General features: G+C 39.6%; 1 protein-coding gene and 1 long non-coding RNA gene across 2 annotated transcripts in view; one reads left to right on the plus strand and one right to left on the minus strand.

Moving 5' to 3' along the window:
- Positions 1–23,485, plus strand: part of Myo3b (myosin IIIB) — a 425,075-nt gene that overhangs the window by 334,370 nt on the left and 67,220 nt on the right. The gene's annotated exons all lie outside the window — the stretch shown is intronic.
- On the minus strand, positions 8,563–22,091 carry LOC125619426. Its single transcript, XR_007350983.1, has 3 exons — positions 21,397–22,091; positions 13,434–13,477; positions 8,563–9,631 (listed from the first exon to the last, which is right to left on the minus strand). It is a non-coding gene; the product is annotated as an uncharacterized LOC125619426 (long non-coding RNA).

The raw sequence follows: 23,485 nt of genomic DNA on the forward strand, positions 1-23,485 counted from the left end.
TCTCTTAAGTTAGTCTTATGTTACAAGACATATAATTAATGTTTTTTTTTATATTGGATCTTTGTGAACAAAATATCTCTATTTCGCATTGTCCACACTTATCTAGCCAGAAAGTGTCAAGGTGAGATTCAACCCAGGCTTCCCTTGCTCCATAGCCTGGGCTCTGGACCACTGTGTTGTTATTTTCCATGCAAACACATGCTACTCTTCTCAGTGGTATTAGACACCTAACCCTGCTTTTGGATGGTTTTCCTTAATCATTGTAAGACCCAGAGGGCTGATTTTATTTAGCAAATAACCATTCTGATTATTTGTTCTTGGAAAATGGCCATTTGTAGATTATTCCACTCTTGTTTTTGGATTTGGCTGAACTTTTTCTCAGTGGGTTTCTGATCTCCAGGTTATTTTCAATTGCACAAATATCAAAATACTTATTCTACCAATTAATGTGACCCCAGCAACCCCATCTGCAAATGTTAGGCAGAGCCTTTGCAATTCCTCTGGCCTTTTCCTTGGCCCTCTTGCTATCATTGTTGCTTTTGTGGTGTAGAAATAAAGGTAGGTGCCCTGGTTTAGATAAGTATACCCCAGAGGTCCTCTGTGTTAAAGACTTGGTACCCTGGGTGGTGCTAGTGGAGAAATGGTAGAACTCTTAGGAGATGGGACTTAGTGAAAAGTCCTTAGGTCATTAGAGGTATGCTGAAGGTGATTATAGGACACCAGTCCTTTCCTCTTTCTCTTTTGTCCCCTGACAATGAAGTGAGCAGTTTGCTCTGCCACACACTCCCTGCCATTTCCATATGGCTTACCTACCACAGAGGCTCAAAGCAATGGGCCTGCCCAGCCACAGACCTTCAAAACTGTGATCCAAAATAAACCTTTTATCTTTGTAAGTTATTCTCAGGTATTTTGTTACAGTGACAGAAAGCTAACCAGCACAATGGGATTCATTCTTTATGAGATAAATGAATCTATTCCATCATTCTAAAAGACTCAATAATAGTGTCTCTTGGTAATTTAAGAATTACTTCCTAAAAGCACACTGTTAACAAAACTTATGTTTCCTGAGTTATACAGCATTTATGTAGATTTAATTCATCAGACTTGCTGGCTTTTACCTAGCAATGAGTGATTTCTGAAGGAGTAGGAGATATTAGTGGATGTTTTTGAGCAATAGCAACTAAAGTGGTTCTTTTTTTATTCCTTGAATAGACATTCATTTGTTATTTGCTATGATATATGACACTGAAATAGAAATGTGAATATGGTTCTGTACCTGTCCTCAGGTAGGATGATTGTTATTATGTTGTTATACACAAGATCAAATGGGAGCCCAACATAAGGACATTTAATGTGGACTCAGGACTTAGGGAAAACTTTCAGGAGAAGATGGGTCTATGATGGTTCTTACAGGATTAGAGGACTGGAGGGTAGGGGAGGGGGGATAGTAGAGGATAGGAAAGGCAACAGAATACAACAGACACTAGTATGGCAATTTGTAAAAACGTGGATTTGTAACCGATGTGATTCTGCAATCTGTATACGGGGTAAAAATGGGAGTTCATAACCCACTTGAATCAAAGTGTGAAATATGTTATGTCAAAAACTATGTAATGTTTTGAACAACTAATAATAATTTTTTTAAAAAAAGGATTAGAGGACTGGGAGTTTGTGGTGTTGGAGCTCTGAGTAGAAGATAAGCTGAAATGGTAAGGGATGTCAGATCAGGAAGGGCCTTGTGTGTCGAGCTGGACTGCCATCTGTCCTGAACATTATGGAAAGCCCTTGAAGATATTAAGCAGAGGAATGACATGCTCATCTAGACAGTGACCTCTGAATTCCTTGTGGAGAGTAGGAATGATAGAGGCAAAACTAGAGATGAGATTGGCAGAGAGGTCATCACTCCAGTCCAGGCCAGAGGATAAAAGTGGGGCATGCCGGACGTGGGGACTGATGTCTGGTGGGAAGGGCAGAGGCAGGAATCTAGAATGAGATGCTAGTGTTTCTGACTTGAGCTCTCCCTAAACAGAATTCAGAAAAACAATGCCTTCTCAACAACTTTTTAAGGCCCTGAGTCTCCATGATAGCTGTGAGAATTATGATGAAATGATCCTAGAGCAATAAGTGTGAAAACGAGGGTTAGCCTTTCAATGTGCTGATTGAAATATCAGTGGTTGGGCGGAGGAGGTGGCCTAAGGTCAGCAGCTCCTCCTTCTGCCAACCGCACAGCCCCATCCTCAAGGCTAAGGCTGGCCCCTTTGGATGAGATGCACGTCTTGTTCAATGTGGCAGGTGTTTTGCTGGGCTCTCCTCTTTTTGAAATGATTTCAACAACAAAAAAATATATATACAAATATATTTCACTTAATTTGAGAAACAAATTCACAATGCAAACTTGTGTTACAAATCTATACCTGGTTTCTCATTTATTCTAGTCCAATCTATTATGAGAAATAACCTATGTCATGACTGTTTTTGCTCTGGGTATTCCTGAACCTCTTATCACTTCAGTAATCTGTCATATAAACTCCAATTTCCTGTGCTTGATATTTTAGCTGGGCCTTATAGTTTGTCTCTGTTTTAGTAATTGGGGTAGGGCTCCAATAATAAATATATTTGTGTATACACACACACACACACACAAACACACACATATACACACACATACACACACACACACACACATATATATCTTTTTAAAATACATATACATATATTTTAAGTACATGTAATCTCTCTATGGGAGAATTCTGTTATTCTAGAAATTGGACTGCTTCCAAGGGACACTCTCTATTCTATGTTGTGTCAGCAAGTTTAACTGAATTTAAAATCAGACTGCATAGAATCTAGTAACGAATAGGATGTAGGGTGCTTGTGAGTCAAAGCACAAGAAGACAGTAGAGTGGCTACCTTTATGATGAATTAAAAATGAATTCTCCCCAAAAGAACCATAGGTAGGTGTAAGAGCATAAGCCTTCCTATGGTCCAAAGATGGCTGTTAACCCCGTTGGAAAGTCTGGGTAGCTGTTTATTTTCCAAAGTAGAATGAATAACTGACAAAAGACAAGTACTCTTATAAATAAGAAGGGTAATTGTGGCATTTAGTGGCATGCAAATACTACTTTAATTGACTAAAAATTTTCCTAAATATTTTGTACCATTATTGGAAAAGCTCTAAGGGGAGGGAATGACTAGTCCAGCACAAACTTGAAGAATTTCAAATTAAGAGGTAAAAAGATAATGCTAATAACAAATTTCACAATACATTTTTTTAAGAAAAAGAGAATAGAGTTTTTATAATGGATGTGCAAATTGGTGCAGTATTTTTAGTGTATCTATAGCTGTTCATATACTTTCTGATATTATCTCACTTCTAAGAATTGGGTTGTAATTAGAACATATAAGTTTAAGATTAATTTTTATCAATCAATCATAGCTGCTCTTTTCCTTCCCTATTCACTCCTGAGTTGATTATTAACTAAAATCCCAGTTAATACTTAAAGTTCCTTAAAAAGGTGTTCTCGTTATTCTTTCTTATTGGTGCTTGGAACTACAATATCACCTGCTTAATCTACCCATTTTATAGGCAAGAAAGCTAAGGAACAAGGATGCACAATGACTTGCACCAGCTCAAAGTAAATAAAAAAGACACCCCTCCTCCAGCCCACCATACACACACACCCTGCTCCCACCACTGAAGCATTTCATCTGAATTGTTGGCATTCACCAATCAGAAAAGCTTAATGTATCCTGTTTACACAAGTTGAGTGGATCACAAAGTCTTAGCTAGTTTTGCCCAGAAATGTGCCTATGACACTACATGGGCACATTATTTTGCAGGCATAGTGGGCCCCACTGAACCTCTGTCAGGTTTAAGAAATACTGCATTCTAATTGGCTTTATTTGCAGCTGGCCATTATTTTATTTGTTGAGATTGACCAGTGTAATATATGGTTTTCAGGATTTCCACACATTTGGGGGATTTTTTGCAATGCAGATATTTTCCTTTTGCCCAAGGCAGTAATAGACAGGGATGCAAACACTGCTTTAAAGAGGGTGTCTGCTGATTTACATATTTTAAAAGTATTAAGATCAAAGGTAATGAGAATCTAATCCATATGGCATGTAGAAGATAAATAAGAATATTAATACTGTATCAAATACTAATTAAAAGAAACACATGGATCTAATTTTAAGAATGTAACTCAAGGGTGAAATACTCTTTGTGAAGTTAAGACCTGATTCTCTTGTAAAAAGGACAGTTACAGTACAACTGGATTTTTCCCCTACAGGGGTGAGAACTGGCTGATATATACACACACACACACACACACATATTCACACAGAGAGGGAGAACGTGTACTTTTACAGAATCAGGATAATTATGAGCACAGTTACTATACTGTAATAGTCAAGAGGTGCTTTTATATCTTTTTTTTTTTGATACTCAAAGCAAACCTGCTGTTTTATTATTTATTTATTTTGCAGTACTGAGGATCAAACCCAGCACCTTGAGCATGCACCTTGAGCAAGTCCTCCACCACTGAGTTACATCCCCCAGCCCAAAATCACTTAGTTCCTAGAACTCTTACCCCCATTTCATTGAAAAGGAAATACACTCATAGAAGCAAATGAACATGCACTTAATCAGTCTCAATCTTAGTCTCCTTCTCCTTCTCCCTCTCTTCCTTCTCTCCTTCCCCTCCCCATCCCTTAATTATAATTGTTCAGATGGGTACAGGGAGATGAATACTGTCATTCACTACGAATAATGGGTGTGCAAATTGGTGCAGTATGTTTAGTGTATCTATAGCTGTTCATATACTTTCTGATATTATCTCACTTCTAGGAATCTTAAGAAATAACCAAATATATAAATATTTATCCCTAAGCATTTTTGCAGCATTTCTAAGAAACTTTTAATAAGCCAAGTAACCAACAAAAGAAGAATGTTTAAGTTATAACACATCTTAAAGGACATAACATTAGGGCACTATTGAAGCATAATTTTTTTAAAAAATTTACAGTTACCATCAAGTGTTTGTACTTAAATGTTAAGAGAAAAAAGTAGAATAAAAAATATATAATGTAATTTTTCATACATACACATTTTTATTTATTTTATCAGTGTTAGCAAAAATTTTCAGTAAGGAACCCAGTATAAGTAGTTTGGGCTTTGTGGCCCTGAGGTTTCTGGTGCCATTATTCCACTCTGCCCCTGGAGGGTAAAGAGGCACAGGTAGCATGTAAATAAATAAGCATGACTGTGTTCCAATAAAACTTTATTGATGCACACTGAACTTTTAATTTAGGTAATTTTTTATGGGCCACAAATATTATTATTTTTTTCAACCATTTAAAAATGTAAAAACCATTTCCAGATCATAGGCTCTATGAAAAAAAAAGTTATATAGTTGTCTGTCAACCCCTGATCAGAAATAAACTGAAATAATCAGTAAACTCTGGATGATAGGAATGACCAGTCCTTATTTTCTTCCTTAATATGCTTACCTATATTTTCTACATTTTTTTCTCATACACATTATATTCTTTAAAAACAGAAAGAAAATACTAAGCTTGTCTAAAAAACAGTAAATGGGAGGACCAGGGCAGGTTTTGAGTAGAAAGTCCCTTTTGACCACGCCCATTGCCACCTGGGGTCTCACAGCTGGAATGGTCTTTCCAGATCTCTAAAAAGTCTAATGCTTTGTTTTACAAAACGAAATGAAAACTTCAAAACAAGGGACTTACCCCCAAATCACCCCCAATTAGGGACAGAGTCCCAGCCAGCCCCAGTGCCCCCAATTCTCTGTCCAGTGCCCTTGTCACGTTCTCCCTGGGCTTCATTACATACACATAGGATCCTCAGAGCTCACCTTTTCTTTCTTTCTTTTTTTTTTTAGCTCCAAATTAATTCTATTTTATATGTTCCCTTCCATTCATGGTTCCCTTCTTTGGGTCCCCACAGCAAATTTCCTTAGGCTCATGTATGAAAACACCAGAAGCCTAGAGAGGGTCCCCTGTGTGGCTGGAAGGGGAGAAAAATGGCGGGATAGTCAGCTTTGAAAGGAAGAGTCCACGTGTGAAGGCGTGGTTAGGTGGCAAACTGTCCCTCAGCAGCCCCCTCCCGGCAAATGTCCCTGCTCCCTGGTGCCTTCCAGGACCTTCGAGTCTCCTCTCACAGCCTCCCCCTGCAGCTTTATATCAGGGAAAGAGCACAGGAACGGGAGTTACAAATCCTTAGCTCCTGTCCTAACTGCTGTCCCTCGGCTCTACAGCCCCAGCAATGTTGGAAAGTCACTCTGCTGGCAAGCTCTCATCTTTCACTTTTCTTCATTAGCCAACATCTACTGAGTATTAATAATTATGTTAACATCACATTGCTAGACTGGTCTGGGGACAGTGACAGCCCTAACCCTCTGGGAGTGTCACTAAATGGCCATACCTCCCTTGCCTATGTCCCAGGGGGCTGGGTATCCAATTTAAACCATCTGTGTAAATTATTTTGAAAAAATCTACAAACGTGAGAAGGGATTTTTGTTATTGGTTTCTTTGTTCCTTGCTACAAAATCAAAGGAGAAAAGCATGGACATTCACGCCATTCAATTGGAGAAGGGGCAGAGGCAGCCTCTGTGAGGGTCTTTGGATATAAAACAGTCCACCCACCAGTCCATTGCTCCTGCCTGGCCTACCCCCTGCCAGCATAAGGAGGGCAAGGTAAAGTTGAGGGAAGTCAAGTCGCGTACAAGCCCTGATTAATCTGAACTTAATGTGTGCTAGATGGACCTGAATTCATATTTTCAGGATATTAAAACTACCAATTGAAAAATGTAAAAACAGACAGATGCCTGTATCCTTATGATTGCAAAGAACAAATTTAGGAAAACTGTTCCTATTCAGATAAAGGATTCTGGCATTTTCAAGGTGCAGAGGAGAAACTGTGTAAAAGGTGAATCTAGCTGAAGGGTCCAAAGTGAAGGAACTAGTCCTTTCCCCATCCTCATGGTGCACACCTCACATGGGAGATGCATTGTAGGGGAGGAAAGGTAGGACCTGGTCCTCACCTGTTGCCATGCTCATGGCCTGAGGCCCCTATAACAAAAGACACATTACCCAGAGAAAGTCATAAATTTATTTAATATAGATTTTTAGGTGACACAGAGCCTTCTTAACGAAGAACCAAAGAAACAGGAAAACCTGTGTGTTTTATGCTAGGTCTAATGAAGAAGTGGACAGTTATAGAAAAGCATGATTGGACAAAAATGTGTGTGATCTAATGGCAATAAGCTGGAGGAACTTTGCAAGGCCTGTTTAAGATGCTTCTCTGTGTCTCCGAGTCTTTAGCTCCTTTTCTCCTGGTCTAGGCATCTATTTCAAGGGAAGGTCAATGAATTCTTTCATGTTCTGCTTCAGGGGAAAATGGCAGAGAAGGTCAGAGAGACCTTCCTGCTTCTGCTGTTTCCAAACACCACGTGCCATATTTTGAGAGAGTGTGTCCTGAACCCCATCAATGTTCCATGACTGTTTAATTTAGGTGTACAATAATGCTGTCTCTTAATATAAAACAGCATGGCCTTTATAATAAGTTTGGTGACTTTATTGTAAGTCTTTTGCTGGCAAGTAATTGCACACCTAACTCAAACCAGCTAAAACAATAAAGAAGATTTATTGACTCACTTAATTGCAATGTCCTGAGTACATGAGGCATGACTTCATCAGGACTTCACACTCTGTCCTTTACAATTCCCACAACTCTGTCATCCTGGAGGATTAGCTTCACCCTCATTTTGGTTCCCCATTTAGTGGCTAAATGGCTGGAGCAGTTCTAGGCTTCATATCTAAGCAAAACACTGTTCATAAGGAGCTGGAGCTTCCATGTCTCAGAACTGAATTAGACCTCCCTTAATCAAGCCTTCCAGCCAGGGGGATGCTGTGGGCCATTTCAATGATGCCTGGGTTATCTGAACCAATCCCTTGTAAGAAAAGGAATGGAGTTACCCTGACTTAGGCCTACCAAGATCCATCTCTGGATCTGCGGGTGGACTCAATCTCTTCAAATGCATGAATGCTATACACTGTGGAAGGAGTAAGATGGGTAGTGGGAAGACAAGTGTTCATTTTATCAGTCAAGACCCAAATCAAGAAACAGAAACCATGCCGATTATTTTCACAGAGAGAATTTAACAATTCTTTTTTTGTTTTGGTTTTTGGTACCAGGGATTGAACTCAGGAGTGCTTAACCACTGAGCCACATCCCCAGCCCTTTTTATTGCTGAAGCTGGCTTTGAACAATCCTTCTACTTCAGCCTCCCAAGATGCTGGGATTTCAGGCATGCACCCCATACCTGGCAAGATTTTAATAATTCTTTAACTGTTAATCAATATTAAACAATTGAGCTGGGTATGGTGGCACAGACCTATAATCCCAGCAGCTCTGGAGGCTGAGGCAGGAGGACTGCAAGTTCAAAGCCAGCCTCAGTAAAAGCAAGGCACTAAGCAACTCAGTGAGACCCTGTCTCTAAATAAAATACAGTGTTGGGCTGGGGATGTGGCTCAGTGTTTGAGTGCCCCCGAGTTCAATCCCCAGTTACCGCCCCCCCCCCAAAAAAAAAAAACAATTGAAAGGGCAAAAGGGAGACAGAGCAGTGTCCCAGAGACACACTTTAAGAAGTGTCTACCACTCCTAAAACTTGAAGAACAAAAAGATGTGATTGTTAGCTTGTAGCCTTGAAAGGGGCCTTATAAAATTGAAACCCAGACTTCTCAGTAATGTCACTGTCCAACAAGTGATCTGAGGGGACCAATGTGGCTGGTTCTCATAGTGTGGGAACACTGCTACTGCTATAATCACCTGTTGCTGTAAGGATGAAGACCTGCTTCATGTGACATATAAAAGATGCAGCAGCCCCTCCTTCCCTATGCTGCCTTGCAGTCTCTCCCTAGCTCCCCCTGTTGACAGAGTCTAACAGGGTGTCATGCGGCAAAGGAGATAAAGGATTTGCAAGATCCTATTCCATCATCACAGAGTGTGAAGCTGAGAGTAATAGTAATAATAACATTAGGACAAGAATGGAAGAATAAAGAAGTTAGTGTGCTTGTGTATACATGCTTGTGCATTTTTTAAAAAGCAAGAAGAAAACATGCATAGCTGCTGTAATCCTTGTGAGTGGAAATGAAATGGTCACAAAGCCATAAAGTTGATGGTTATGGTTTCCTTATTCCATACTCTATGATCTCTCAGCAAGAACCTCAGCTGGCTGAGATGCTTTTCCTGACAAGGCAACCCAAACCTCATAAGGATCTGATTCTTCAGTGGTTCTGCATATTTCTGCTCTTGTAGTTTTCATTAACTTTTACCATTAAACTTACAAGTGTTGAGAGATACCCAGAGAATCTTCTGGGTTGCAGACACTCCTCTTTTCTACCATTGTGTAAGTCCAGTTCCTAGCTGATAGGGATCAATACGTCCTGTAGAGCAATCTCTTTTCTTTGCCTCTTGGTTCAGTAGCATGAAGAGCCCCAAAATGCCAACTGGCAATCTGTTTTCTAATTCATGCAACCATTGTTGTGTCCCCTGTTGGAAGCATTCTTCTCTTGAATACCAAGACCTTCACTTCAGTAGAACTCAAAACTATGGGAACAAAGAGCAAAAATTCTATATAAAACTATTTTAATTATTCAAACCAATAAAATTTCAGAGTAAACCCATTATCTTTGATTTATCACTTTCCTGAAAATATATTTTTACCTTCGACTTGAATCTCCTTGGGGGCAAAGTCTGAAGCTACCCATCTGCCTGCCCAGTGGGCCTTATTATAGTACCTGTTACCTACCTGGCAGATGAATGCTGGTAGAATGTACCCAGTAACCCCTAGGTTGATGGGTAGCTAGATATGGGCTAACTGGTTAGAATTGGAAGGCATCTATATTAGAAAAATACCTGTTTTAATTTTCATTTTCCTTGGTATCTCATACATGAAAGCTGGGTTTCTTTGGTCTCTTGCTTTAGGAATAAACTCTAGTAATCTGTGACTCAGCAATTCCATTGATGAGCCTTTGGTTGATGATTTCAAGTATATAAATTCCTTGGAGGAGCTGGTGGGTCCCTACTTCCCTTTAGAATATTCTAGCTTTGGGGTAGTGTTTAATCTTACTGTGCACTTTAAAATAGAATACCTCCCACTTTAGAAGATTCATTTTCCCATGACTTTAACCAGGGAAACATTTCATTAGCTGCTCTTCCCACATCCCGAGGAGCTCCTAAAATGGAAGCCAACTTGTCTTGCACTGCCTGGAGCTCCTTCCCAACATCAAACGCCTAATGAAAGTGTTTTCCTCTGACCTCAAGCACTTCCAAATATTAAATGTGAAGAGGAAAGATTTTGCTTAAACTGCAAAGTGTTCTAGAAATTCAGGGGATGTGAGACTATGTGTGTATGTGTGCGTGTGTGTGTCTGCCCATGCATGTATGTTTTACCTGTTTAATATTTTGGAAATAAATATAATAGTATGCCCAAACCCTTTCTAAACAAGGTTGTATAAATAAACACCATTTTGACTTTATTGGTCCCCAGTTGTTAACCTTCAGGGTTAAATTAGGAAGAAGTAGGAGGGGCATAGGCTCATTCCACAACTCAGAAGAGCTGTCGGCCTGAGGGAAATAGGGCTCCCACAGACGCCCAGTGGCAGACCAAGGCTCTGGGCATTGTGATGTCTGAGGACATGAAACTTAAGGAGGGTTGTTTGGAGGGAAGAGGCAGGGGTAGACAAAAGGGGGACAAGGCACATTAATTATATGATTTTATCCCTGGTGCTGAAGTAGTTTTAGGGATGACCTGGACTTAAAACCAAGCAGCTGTTCCATATTAGAAGTATCCCCCTCTCCTGAGCAGCTGTGAAGAATCTTTGTTTTAAAATAATATCAAAAGTAGTTCCCAGGGAAGAGGTATTAGAAACTTAGTGTTTGCTTTCTGGTGAAATATTTTAAAATCATCCTAAGATAAACACATGGGCACTCTTAACTACTGCTCAAATTTGCATTTTGCATAATTTACGCTTTGTTAAAAGTGTGTTAAGTATCCTAGGCTGTTAATATATTCATTATATTATTCACAATTTGCAATGATTTCTCTGAGCTAACACCTAGTTTATGTGTGAACCTTGCTGAGATGAGTAGATACTGTGTTCTGTGTGAGCAGAGCCCCCAGGAATCCTGCCATTTCCAGCCGGTGGCAGCCTTACGTGGCGGGCCCAAGCCCCTCACCCAAGCTTAGCTTTTTAGCAGTTGCTCAAAAATGCTCAGCATTTTCTTAGAGAAATGAGTTGGTTACCAAAATTCTATACACTGTAGGGATCAACAAGTTATTGTTTTTAAGAAATCCATGTTTTAATTAGTCTCTAGATCCCAGGCAAAGTAAAAGTCATGAATTGGATTTAATTTCAAAGTATGGTTGTGGAACACGTCACTATAGAAGCAACTATTCATATAAAGGTAATAAAAATATACTTCTTGGTTCTATAACTAGTAAAATGGAAAAACTATGGCCAGCAAAGAACTGGGGAATCAGATTCACCACATGTAAAGATTCATGTTCTGTAAACAATATACTTCTTTGGATGAGACCTTTTTACATGGACCAAGTGCTCTCAGTTAGACTTTGTTTTTATTTTACAAAATAATGATAAAATATTTCAATAACCCAGAAGAAAAGAAAACATACAAAAATTACCCACAAATTTTAAAATTAAAATTTTACATTTTAAATTGGACATTTCAGATTTCTGACCTCAAGAATTATGACATAGGGGTGTTAGTTTTAAGGTTCTGGGTTCAATCCCCAGCACAAGGGGTGGGGGGAGGATTGTCATAAATCTGTGTTGCTTTTAGCTACTAAGTTAGTGGTCATTTGTTGCAGCAGCACTCAGAAACTAGAACAATCTACAATAGAGATGGTTTACAGATCAGGAGGGAAAGGATACAATAAGCAGAGTGGGACCAATCAATTATCCATAGAGGAAAAAAAAGAAAATTAGATCCCTCACATATATATATCATATACACAAAAAAAATTTGAAAATTCTAAATCCCATCTTAACCTGTTAAAATCCCATCTTAACTTGTCCCAACCCTGTTCTTCTCTGATCCCTGTAGTAATCACTGTCCTGAATTCTCTTTTCATTCCCTTGTATTTACTTTTACTAAAAGTGTTGGTGGAGCCAGTTTTTCCTGAAGATAAGGAATCTTGGGCTGCATGGCTCAGAAGCTGCAGAGCCAGTGGCCGGGTAGGAGCCCTCACCATGGTTTGGAGCCTCAAGTGCCACTCCAGCTGGGGGACAGCTCCAGGTCTGGAGTGGGTGGCCCAGGCACTGCCAGCACTACCTCCACAACCTTCCAGTACCTAAGGAGAACTACCCCTGGTAGATGCTCTGTGCCTCGATTCCCATGCTCAACCATTTGAGAAGGATGTGCTCCTTGCTCAGAGCCTACAGCCCAGGCTGCCCTGAGAGGTCAGACAAACAACCTTTTAGTGCAAGAAGGGCAGAAGTTACAGAGTTTTGATGCTTAAAGGTTCTTTTCTAAAGACCCATTTTCCCATTTTCTTGATTAATCATGCTAGATAAAAGAGAGAAGTCTCCTTTAACTCTCTATAGAAAAGTTTATTACAACACTGGAATCAAAAGGAATGCAGCCAACAAATGTAAGAACATGGTGTTATAAAGGTATGTCTAATCATTAATCAGAGTATTACATTGTTTTTCTGGATTTTATTTTTTGTGGCATTTGTCAGCTTTAATTTATAATGTGTTGTGATTTTTTTCTTATTCAAAATTAATATTCACATTTGCACCCAATTTATAGCTATATATTCTCTTTCTTAAAGAGTCCCTCAAATTGTATAAGCTTCGGTCCTGCAAAACCCTACATACATGAAAGCACAAACATTATGTTTTAAAACTTTGTACAGATGCAGAATGTATTTGTCATTCTGTAGATTTGGGGTTTTTTCCTTAAAATGTTTTCAATATTTATCCATTTTGATGCAAGTAGAACTTGCTCATCAACTGTAAGAGCACAACACAATTCTGCTTTTCCATTGACATATAGGTTGTTTAAGATTTTCAGTATTATAAATGATGCTGAGGGGCTGGGTTGTAGCTCAGCAGTAGAGCAATTGCCTCATATGTGTGAGGCATTGCGTTCAATTCCCAGCACCACATATAAATAAACAAAATAAAATAAAGGTCCATCAACAACTAAAAAAGTTATTTAAAATAAATAAATGAGGTTCTTGTACTTGCTTCCTCATATATAAAGGCAAGAGATTTCTAGGGTATGTACCTCCTAGAAAGGAATTGCTCAGCCACTAGAATGTACACCTTCCACTGTTCAGAATATTGCTCTCTACAAAGACAATAAGAATTTGTACCCTCACCTGCAGACTAAGAGCCTTTTTTTTCTCTGTGTCCTCACCAACTCCTGGAATATTCAGATTTAAAAAAAAAAAAAAAAGAGTCAGAAACATAATGACATAGCAAAAAAAAGTGATAAGAGAGATAAATACTTTATAATATGCTAACTATTTGAATTTCTTCATATATAATATATTATATATAATATAATTTCTTCATATATTATATATCTATATCTATAGATATAGATATATATATATCTTTATATATATATAAAATCTGATTTTCTTTTTTTTTTCTACGGATAACCGATTGGTCCTACTCTGCTTATTGCATCCTTTCCCTCCTGATTTGTAAACCATCTCTATTGTAGATTGTTCTAGTTTCCGATTGCTGCTGTAACAAATGACCACTAACCTAGTAGCTAAAAGCAACACAGATTTACGACAATTCTCCTCACATACCCCTTCCTCTGGTGCTGCGAATTGAACCCAGAACCTTAACACTAACACCCCTATGTTATAATTCTTGAGGTCAGAAATCTGAAATGTCCAAAAAGGTGATTTTAGGGCTGTGTTCCTTCCAGAAGCCCCAGCAGAGAATCATTTCTTTGCTTTCTCCAGGTTCTAGATGCCTCCTGCATTCCTTGGCTCCATCTTCAGAACCAGCAATGGTATTCCAAGTCCTTCTCCCGAGGCTGTATTTTCAACACCAACTTCTACCTCCACTTCCTATTTTAAGGGCCCATTGATTCCATTGGTCCCAGCTGGGTTACATTGGGCTCACCACCCTCCAGGAAAGGCTCCATATTCTAAGGTTAAGTCAGGTGACTGGCAACAGACATTCCATCTGGAACATCAATTCCCCTTCACTGTGTAACCTAACATACTCATAGATCCAAAGGGTGAGGATGTGAATGTCTTTCCAGGGAAGAGGGAAGTGGCCTTATTCTGCCCACCACATGAATGAAGATTCCTAATCTATTACTGGACTTCCTTTTCATTATATTCCATTGATTTGTCTGTCTATCTCTGTGCCAATGCCACACTGTCTTAATTATAGTAGCTGCATAATAAATTTTATATCTGGAAGACAAATCTCATCCCTTTCCACATATGTGGCATTCTTCATTTTTTTTTTCCCTCAATATCCCTGCTCTTGTGACCTTCCATATGAATTTTAGGATTCGCTCATCAAGTTGCATAGGAAGTAGGTTTGAATTTTGCCCTAGATGTGTAGTTTAAATTGTTAATGTTTTTTTAAATGTTTTTCTTATGTCTTTCATAAATCTTCTTTATTAATTTCTGTTAAAGTTATTTATTTTATTGCTGCAATACCACCCCCAAAACTTCATGGTTAAGCAAAACAGACATTTATTATTTCTCAGTTTCTAAGGGCCAGAAGTTCAGAAGCAGCTGAGCTGTGTGATCCTAGCTTGGGATCCTTCCTGATACAACCAGGTCTGCAGTCATCTGAAGGCCCAACTATAGCCAGGGGACCCAATTCCAATACAGCTATTGGAAGGAAGTCTCAGTTTCTAACTAGCCGTTGGCAAGAGGCCTCAGTTCTTCACCCTGTGGGCCTCTGCTTCAGGTTGCTGCAGTGTCCTCCTGACATGGTGGCTGCTTCTACCCACAAGATCAAGAGAGAGACCTAAGCCACAATATTTTATATGACCCAACCTTGTAAATCACACACAGTTATTTCTGTGATCCCATTGATTACACATATCAGTCATATCAAATATAGGAGAGGAGTACAGAAGTACTCCAAGTACAGAAGTACTCCAATGCCAAGAAGGTGGTGGGGGTAGGAGCATCATTGGGGATCACCTTGGAGACTAGTTACTCTGCTTACATTTTCTAGTGTTATTATAAATGGTTTTTTATTATATATTTAAATTGGTCATTGCTGGGATATAGAAACATTATTGGGTTTTGTATGCTTTTTTTTTTTTATACTGGGGATTGAACCCAGGGGTGCTTTACTGTTTATACCCATGAGTTACAACCCCACCCCTTTTTATTTTTGTATTTTGAGACAGGGTCTTGCTAAGTTACTTAGGCCTCACTAAGCTGCTGAGACTGGCTTCAAGTTTGCCATTCTTGTGCTTCAGCCTCCCAGGTCACTGGGATTGTAGGCATGCACCACCATGCCCATTATTGTATGTTGATTTTTTTTAACATCAACTTTCTAGACTCTTAGTTTCATTGTAGATTGTCTCAGATTTCCTATATAGCCTATCATACTGTTACATAGAAATATGTATTTCTTTATTTCCAATTATGCTCTCTTCTTATTTCTTGCTTTATCACATTGTCTAGAAGTATCAATACATCATTGAATATAAGCAAAATTAATGAGAATGGCTATTCAGCTCCTGATCTTATTTTTTTTTAAAAAGAGACTTTAAAGTTTCACCATTAAGTATGATTTTTTTCTTGTAAAGCTTCAACAAATTAATTTTATAAGATAAAGTATGTTATCTTCTATTTCTTGTTTGATAATTCTTAAGAGATTATATATTGTCAGAAGTATTTCTGCATCTATTTAGATGAATGAACCATAGGACTAAAGTTTTACTTTAGACCTTATGGTTTTTTCTTTAACTTTCCAGTAGTGTGGCATATTGGTATTTATACATTAGTAGACTTTTTTAAAACATATATTTCTACGTTTCCATCTATCTCTCACTGTTTGTACTTTTGTATTTCCCTATGAGATTGCTGCCCTTTTTTATCTATTGAGCAGAGTGAGTCATCTGACTTTCCTACAAGGAGTTCTGGAACTTTCCAGGAATGGCCAGACCTCCCTTTCTCTGCATATTAGAGCTGTGGCACCAGTTTTGGGGACCCTGGGCACAGTTATAAGGCCTTGATTATTGATGAGGACTTGAGCGAGCTTTAGTATGTGGAACCTACTTTACAGGAAGTAGGATTTACTCATAGAAGACCTTAGCAGGTGGAGGTCTGAACCCAGAGAGGGAAGCAGACTGTCAAGGGAGGTTAGATGCCAGTCTGTTCCTCTACCCTTTCTTTTTTAGGTATTTTGTGATACTGGAGATGGAATCCAGGGACACTGTACTACTGAGCTACATTCCCAGCCCTTTTTATTTTACTTTGACACAGGTTCTCAGTAAGTTGCTGAGGCTGGCCTTGAACTTGCAATCCTCCTCCTTCTTGAGTCGCTGGAACTACAGGCATGGCTACCATACCCAGAATCAGTAGACTTTTTAAAAAAAGTTGAACCATCCTTTACATTCTGAAATAAATTCTACTGAATCAAAATGTATTTTTTAGACCCTTCTGAATTTTACTTATGAATGATTTCCATAGTTTCTCCTCAGAGCTCAGCACAGTTCTTTAGCATCAGAGACTTCAGTAAATATTTTACAGAAGTTTGTCTGCAGAACCTTGGCGGGCAGAGCTCTTGGGTTCTCTTTCACTCTGGTGCTTTCTTTCTGCCAAAGCTAGTGTTACTACTTCACTTAGTTATAACACCTTGAATAATTTATCTATGCAGGAAAAACTGAAAAATAAAAAGTAAGCTTGATCTATGTATTAGTCAGCTCTGTATCACTGTGAACAAAATACCCCCCCCCCAAAAAAAAAACAACTTAGAGGGGGAAAAGCTTATTTTGGCTCACAGTTTCAGAAGTTCAGTCCATCACGGTCCATTGGTGGAAGGGTGTGGTGGAGGAACACGGAGGCCAGAAAGCAGAGAGACAGGAAGGGGCAATCCACCTCCTCCACCTGCCTACAGTTACCACCCAGTTAGTCCATTCAAATTAGGATGGACTAATTAGCTTGCATTTCTCATCATTTTACCTCAGAATATTCCTGCATTGACACAGGAGCTTGTGAGGAATACCTCATATTCAAAGGATAACAAGCTATATAGTGTAACCAGTAGCAAGTACTCAGAGACTGTGATTTTTTTTACTCCTTCTCAGGGATAGGAGCTAAATATCTGCAACAGTAGCAATTAACATGACTAGAGATTTAAACCCACATGATATTCAGTATTAGGAAAATCAAAAACTGGCCAATCTTGGTTTGAGGGGTGTGTGTGTTGTTTGGTTTAAATTTTGGGTACTTTCATATGCACACAGAGCTATTCAGTGGTGTCTATTATAAGACAATAGAGTGCCCTCCTACTATAGGATACATTATAGACTGAGATCATTCTAAAAACTAAAAAGGAAACAAATATTATATGTTAGACATGAAGTATTAGGCTATTTGAGACATAATTTGTAAATGAAATAGAAATAGTCTCTGCTCTCATGAAATGAGGAAAGGCTTTTAAGCCATGGTAATCATGAAAGGAGTGGCTTAAAAGGGGAAGTTTAGATTGCTACAGGAACATATAGCAAGAGAACATAGCCTGATCCCAGGACTCAGGATGAGTGTCCTAGGAAAATCATAATGAAGCTCTATTATAATGAAGACTTGAAGGATGATTGGAAATTATTCTTATTCTTTATAGTGGGAAGTGTGTTCCAGGCTGAGGGATAGGTCCAGAAGCTATAAGAAAAAAGCCAGTAGGGAATACACAAGGAAGTAGAAGTCCATCTGCCTGATATATAGTGTACCATATGCTTAGGAAGATAGGCAAGGGACAGAACTACCAACAGGCTAAGGATTTTGGATCTCATACTAAGGGCATTTTCCATGACACCTTAATAGAACTTGTTAAAGTAAATATATTCAATGATACTTGTTAGAGCATGGTAAATAAGACTTTATTCGGGATTATCACAATAGATATAGATACCACTGCAACAGGGTCTTGCAATGAGGGAGAGAGAGAAAGGGCTCCACCCTGAATACAGCATAGGTGAGTGAGAATTTATAGCCAAGGAGCTGCATAGGGTCAACGGATGGAAATTACTAAGGGGAAATATCAGGGGTGAGGGGGATTCTGGCCAAACCAACCTAAGAGGATTCTGGCACAAGACAGGTCAGATGATCAGAAATCATCTGAAGATGAGAAACCAGGGCAGATGTCAGGATGAGAGGATCTGGCTAAACTGACTTATCAGGGTTCTTTTCCTTTAACTGGATTTTTTTAAAGGAAGTACACAAATGGGCCTCATAGAAGGATCGGAAGCCTAAATTTGGACAAGCAAAGAATCCTTGTCAGGCTCCTTGCTCACGGGTGGAAACCAATGTTTATTGAATGATTCCAAACAAAAGTCAAATGGATGTCTTTCTCTCTTATGTGTCTCCTCAGTCAGTGGAAAACTCCAAACACTGCTTCTCTACTAGCTGTGGGTGGTACCGACTCCAGAATCCCCACACAAACAGATGTTGGGGAATGTTAGAGTCTGTAAACAAGTCAAAATAACACCTGGCATTTTGCCAGGGGAATGTTAAAGTTCCTAAACAAGTCTGGATGGTGCCTGGCAAAATGCCAGAGGGAGTGGTTTGAGAAGTAACAAAACCGAGCCATTAGGTGTAGAGATTCCTGATTGGTTGACTGATGTATCTAGTTTATGCTAATTAGATAAGCTGTGTGGAATGTATAAATACTGCTCCTGTCCTGCAATAAACGGCTCCCACTCCTGCTGTATCAACGTACACAAGTTATTCGTCACCCCCCGGTTATTTTGCTGCAGCCGGACTGCGGCAGGGGACTATGTACAATGTGTTAAAATACATTCAATCTACTGGTACCCAGAAAGTACTTGCTCTCCCTCAAGCCCAGGAAGAAACCCAATTTCCTTAAGTGGCCCCTAATTTCCCCTCCCTCACTTTGCCCGCTGCCTTCCTCGGCTCCCACCCCCCTGCTTTTTCTTTCAAAGTGAAAAAAAAAAAAATCCCAGCAGGACTATGGTTACTTGGTTCCCCTGAATAGTGAAATAAGTACTCAGCAACAGGCATTAAGTATTTAAACCTTTGTTAATTGGTTAAGAAAAACAATTGTCACCGTGGCCTTGCTCCCCTAGAGGCTGGGGAGAGAAACAATGGGGTGTTCTTTCACTCTCCCACAGAAGCCCCTCAGGAGACCTCTCTGGAGAGCATAAGATTCTTTCCAACAAGGTTACTTCAAAGGGTGTAAAATCAGCAGCTGGGCTCAGAGACACCACAGAACCTAGCCGAGTGCCCCTTGCCTCTGCTTTGGTCACTTCTGTCCCTAGATTACTGCCACATTAAGTCCCTGCCTGTGTCCTCAGAGAACTCCATTGGACTTTAATGTTTTTAAGGGTATGGGTGTATGTACGTGTGCCTCACACCTGCATCCCTTAACACACTGAGTCATCTTGAGAGCCGGGACCTACACTAGTTCCACCTCTGACCTGAGTGCTGATGCAGAGCAGGTGCTCAGGGAAGAGATCCAACCTCCCTCACCTGCTCTCTAGGCAGAGGTTGGGCCTCTTCTGGCTGAGCCTTCTCCTCCAGGCCTTTGGGAACACTTTTTCATTTCTGAGTTTGTCTCCGTCATTCCATTGGCCACAAAGTCTCCATGAGAGATGGGGATGTCAGGTCAAGGCCAGAGAATAGTTTTTCTAAATTTCCATTTTGCCTGAGGCTACTTGTCTCAATGCAGCCGTGAGCCCAAGCCTTTGCACTAAGGGACTCATTTACACTAACATCGTGTTTCTCAGTAGAAAAATCCATACTGGGGCTAGAATTGTCCATGCATAGTAAATAACAGCAATAATAACACATATTTCTTGAGCGTTTTACTCTGTTCCTGCACCTGGGTTAAGTTGGTTTTTGTTGTTATTATTATTTTGTTGTTGTTGTTTTGTTTTATACAATATCGTATTTAATCCTAACAACATCCTAGTAAGTAGGTACCATTCGTATTCCTTGATGAGGACACAGGTTTAGCACCTTGCCCACACATAGCTGGCCTGCAGATCAGCTGATTTCATGATGATGTTGGAGGCAGAAATAAGTTTTCTATCCTGAAGATGTTGTTTTTCATATATAGCAGTAATCTTTGGAGAAAATTAATTCTCAGCAATCAAAATAATTTACAAAAGACCTTTTCTATTTTCGAGGTATCCTGGCAAAGAGCTGGGATTTGACCTCTCCTGTCCCCATCTTGTTTTCTTCTCCTCTTCCTAAAGTTATGCCAAACTAATGGATCAAAACAAAAACCTGGTAACACACAGATTTAGAAAATCTTATATACATGCTACTAGGCATCTAGCTAATTAAATAAATCTGAATTTTTTATTTGATTTTTAAACTTTTCATCCAGGATTGTGGTCTGTCTGTAGGGCTCTATGTTTATAGCTTATCTCCCTCAAAAAAAAAAAAAGAAAAATATTTTAAAATCGAATTGGATGAGTTATAAGCATCTGTACTAAAGCTATTTATCTAGCTTCCCCTCACTCCTTGCCTCCCATCCCCCCACCCCGCTTTAAAAAGGGAAAAACAGAATCTGTACACCCGTCACCATTTTCATGAAGTATTTATTTATCAATTAGTCAGCACTGTGAACTGGTTGATTTAATGGTCTCTCATATGATTTATGCATAACTTTTATTAATTGAGCCTGTGGAGATGAAGGGCAGATATAAATTAAAGTGGAAAATGTATCACTTGTGGTTCCTTTAAGGAAATTCAGTTCTCTTCAACCATCTGTGCCCTTTTGGTGGCGGTGGTAGATTTTTTCCCCCATTAAAGGGTTTCTTGGATTTCAGGTAATAGGGTTATGTAAGTACCAGAGAATACCCACACAGGGTGGGCATTGGTTTGGACCTTTCCCGCTTGTTAATATAATTAAAAAGAACTTTTATTGACCTGTAACTTGATTCTTGATAGTTACAGTATTTTAAAGAGAGAAGGCAATAAGCTTAAAAGGCAGCTTAGAATCTCCAGCCTTGCCATCAGCCAGGCAAACTGCTGCTATTTTTAGGCCATCTCTGCCTTTGATTCAGACCCTTAGGAGGAAAACTGAAATAAGTTCTCAGCAGACATTAGGTCGTTACCCTACATATCTAGAACTCTTTTCAACAAATTATCGTACCTGAAACTGCTTCCACCCTTCTGCACTCAGCTCCTGAGACCAAGGTCTGTAGTACTGACAAATTAGTCCTCCATGCAGTGGTTCTTTACCTTGGCTGGCTGCACATTGAAATTGCCAAGGGAGCTGTAAAAAAATAAAATTAAAATAAAAAGTTGATCTGCTTGGGTCTCACCTCCAGAGACCCTGAGTAATTGTTCTGGGGTGTGGCCTGGCCATTGGGATTATTTTAAGGTTTCCCAGATGACTCTAATGTATAGCCAAGGTTGAAAATGACTGCTCTAGGGACATGCACAAAGAAGAAAACTGGTAATAAGTCACACAAATAAATTCTAACCTGTCCTCCATTTTCAAATATTTCTACTAGCCTGAATAATGTATCCCAGGTGAATAATGTATTCCTAGTGCTTCTTTGTTTCAGGAATCCCTTGAGCTTGTGTTTCTCTTATGGGGGGGCGGGGGAGCCAAAAGAATATCTGTTTCTACCCTGGCTCACGTCTGAAAAACCAGAACATTGTGGGAGGCTGAGTCCTATCACCTCTGAGCCCTGCCTACAGGATGGAGCCTGAGATCTCACAGAGCAATGTTCACGTTTTAGTCAGCTTTTTCCCTGCTCTGATTAAAAGACCCAACCAGAACAGCTGGAGAAGAGGAAAAGTTTATTTGAGGGCTCACAATTTCAGAGGTCTTAGTCCACAGAAAGCCGGCTCCATTCCTTGGGGCTCAAAGTGAGGCAGAACATCATGGTGGAAGAGTGTGGCAGAGGGAAGCAGCTCACATGGTGATCAGCAAAGAGAGAGAGAGTCTCCACTCTCCAGATACAAAAAATATATCCCATAGCCAAGCCCTCAGTGAACCACTTTCTCCAACCACATCCCACCTGCTTCCAGTTACCTTTCAATTAATCCCATCAGGGAATTAACCACTGATTAGGTTAAAGCTATTACCCAATCATTTCTCCTCCAAATCTTCTGGCATTCTCTCACACCTGAGCTTTTGGGGGCCACCACAACCAAACCACAACACCTCAGTAGTGTACACCCCTTTGTGATTTTCTAGGAATGAATATGGAGTCACACTGGTACTTCTCAGGCTAACCCCCTTGTAACATCTGAGATAACCAGCCAGCAACAGGGGCACCATTTGTGGGCAATGGAACAGTCCAGGTGCCACAGTTTGAGTGTGTCCCCCTAGTATTCATGTGCTGGAAACTTAATCCCCTAATTCCTATGTATTTGGAGATAGAATTTATGGGAAGTTATTACAAATAGATAAAGTCATAAGGGAGGGACCCAGTGGTGACTTTATAAGAAAAGGAAGCTTTATAAGTAAAGAAAGCAACTCCTAAGCTTAGCATTCTTTCTCTGTCTCACTATGTGATACCTTATCAGGTGCCAAGCAGAAGCTGGCACCACACTTAGACTTCCCAGCCTCTAGGACTATGAGCCAAATAAACTATCTTTATATATTACCCTGCCTCGAGTACTTTGTTATAGCAACAGAAAATAGACTAAGACACCAGGGGATCAGAAAAATTTATAGCTGAAAGAAATAAGTAGTCACACCTCTTGGAGTTGGGAATCAGTCAACAAATTACACAGTGTTTGTTCAAGAAGAAAAGGTTTTATTTTCTTCAGTTAGATAAGTGGCTCCTTTGGGTAAGTGAGTTTTCTAACCAGTGAACTGAGAACTAGGAACTAGAATACAAGTCATCCTCTAGTAAAGGCTCTATTTGAAGCACATCTCTACCCCTGTGTTTGGACTTACGTTGTGGCCTGTAGCCACTTGTGCTGGTTGCCTTACCTTGTGACCTAAAGTTCACAGACCTAGTCCTTTGCAGTTCCTCTGCACCAGACTCAACAGAAACACGAGGCTGAGAGCAATAATTTTCACAGCAGCCTGGGCCTCGCCAACGTGATTTATGTGTTTTGACTTGGAGACTATATTTTAATGCTGAGATTTTTCTGATTATCTTTTTGTGTGCACCCGCTCACCACATGGGCTCTTAATTTAGAAAATATTCAGCAATTACATGTGGAATTGATACTTTACATAAAAGCAAAAATGGTGCCTCTTATGTATGTTACTAAAA

Source organism: Marmota marmota, unplaced genomic scaffold (genome assembly GCF_001458135.2).
Source record: "Marmota marmota marmota unplaced genomic scaffold, marMar, whole genome shotgun sequence".
NCBI classification, from domain to species: Eukaryota; Metazoa; Chordata; class Mammalia; order Rodentia; family Sciuridae; genus Marmota; species Marmota marmota.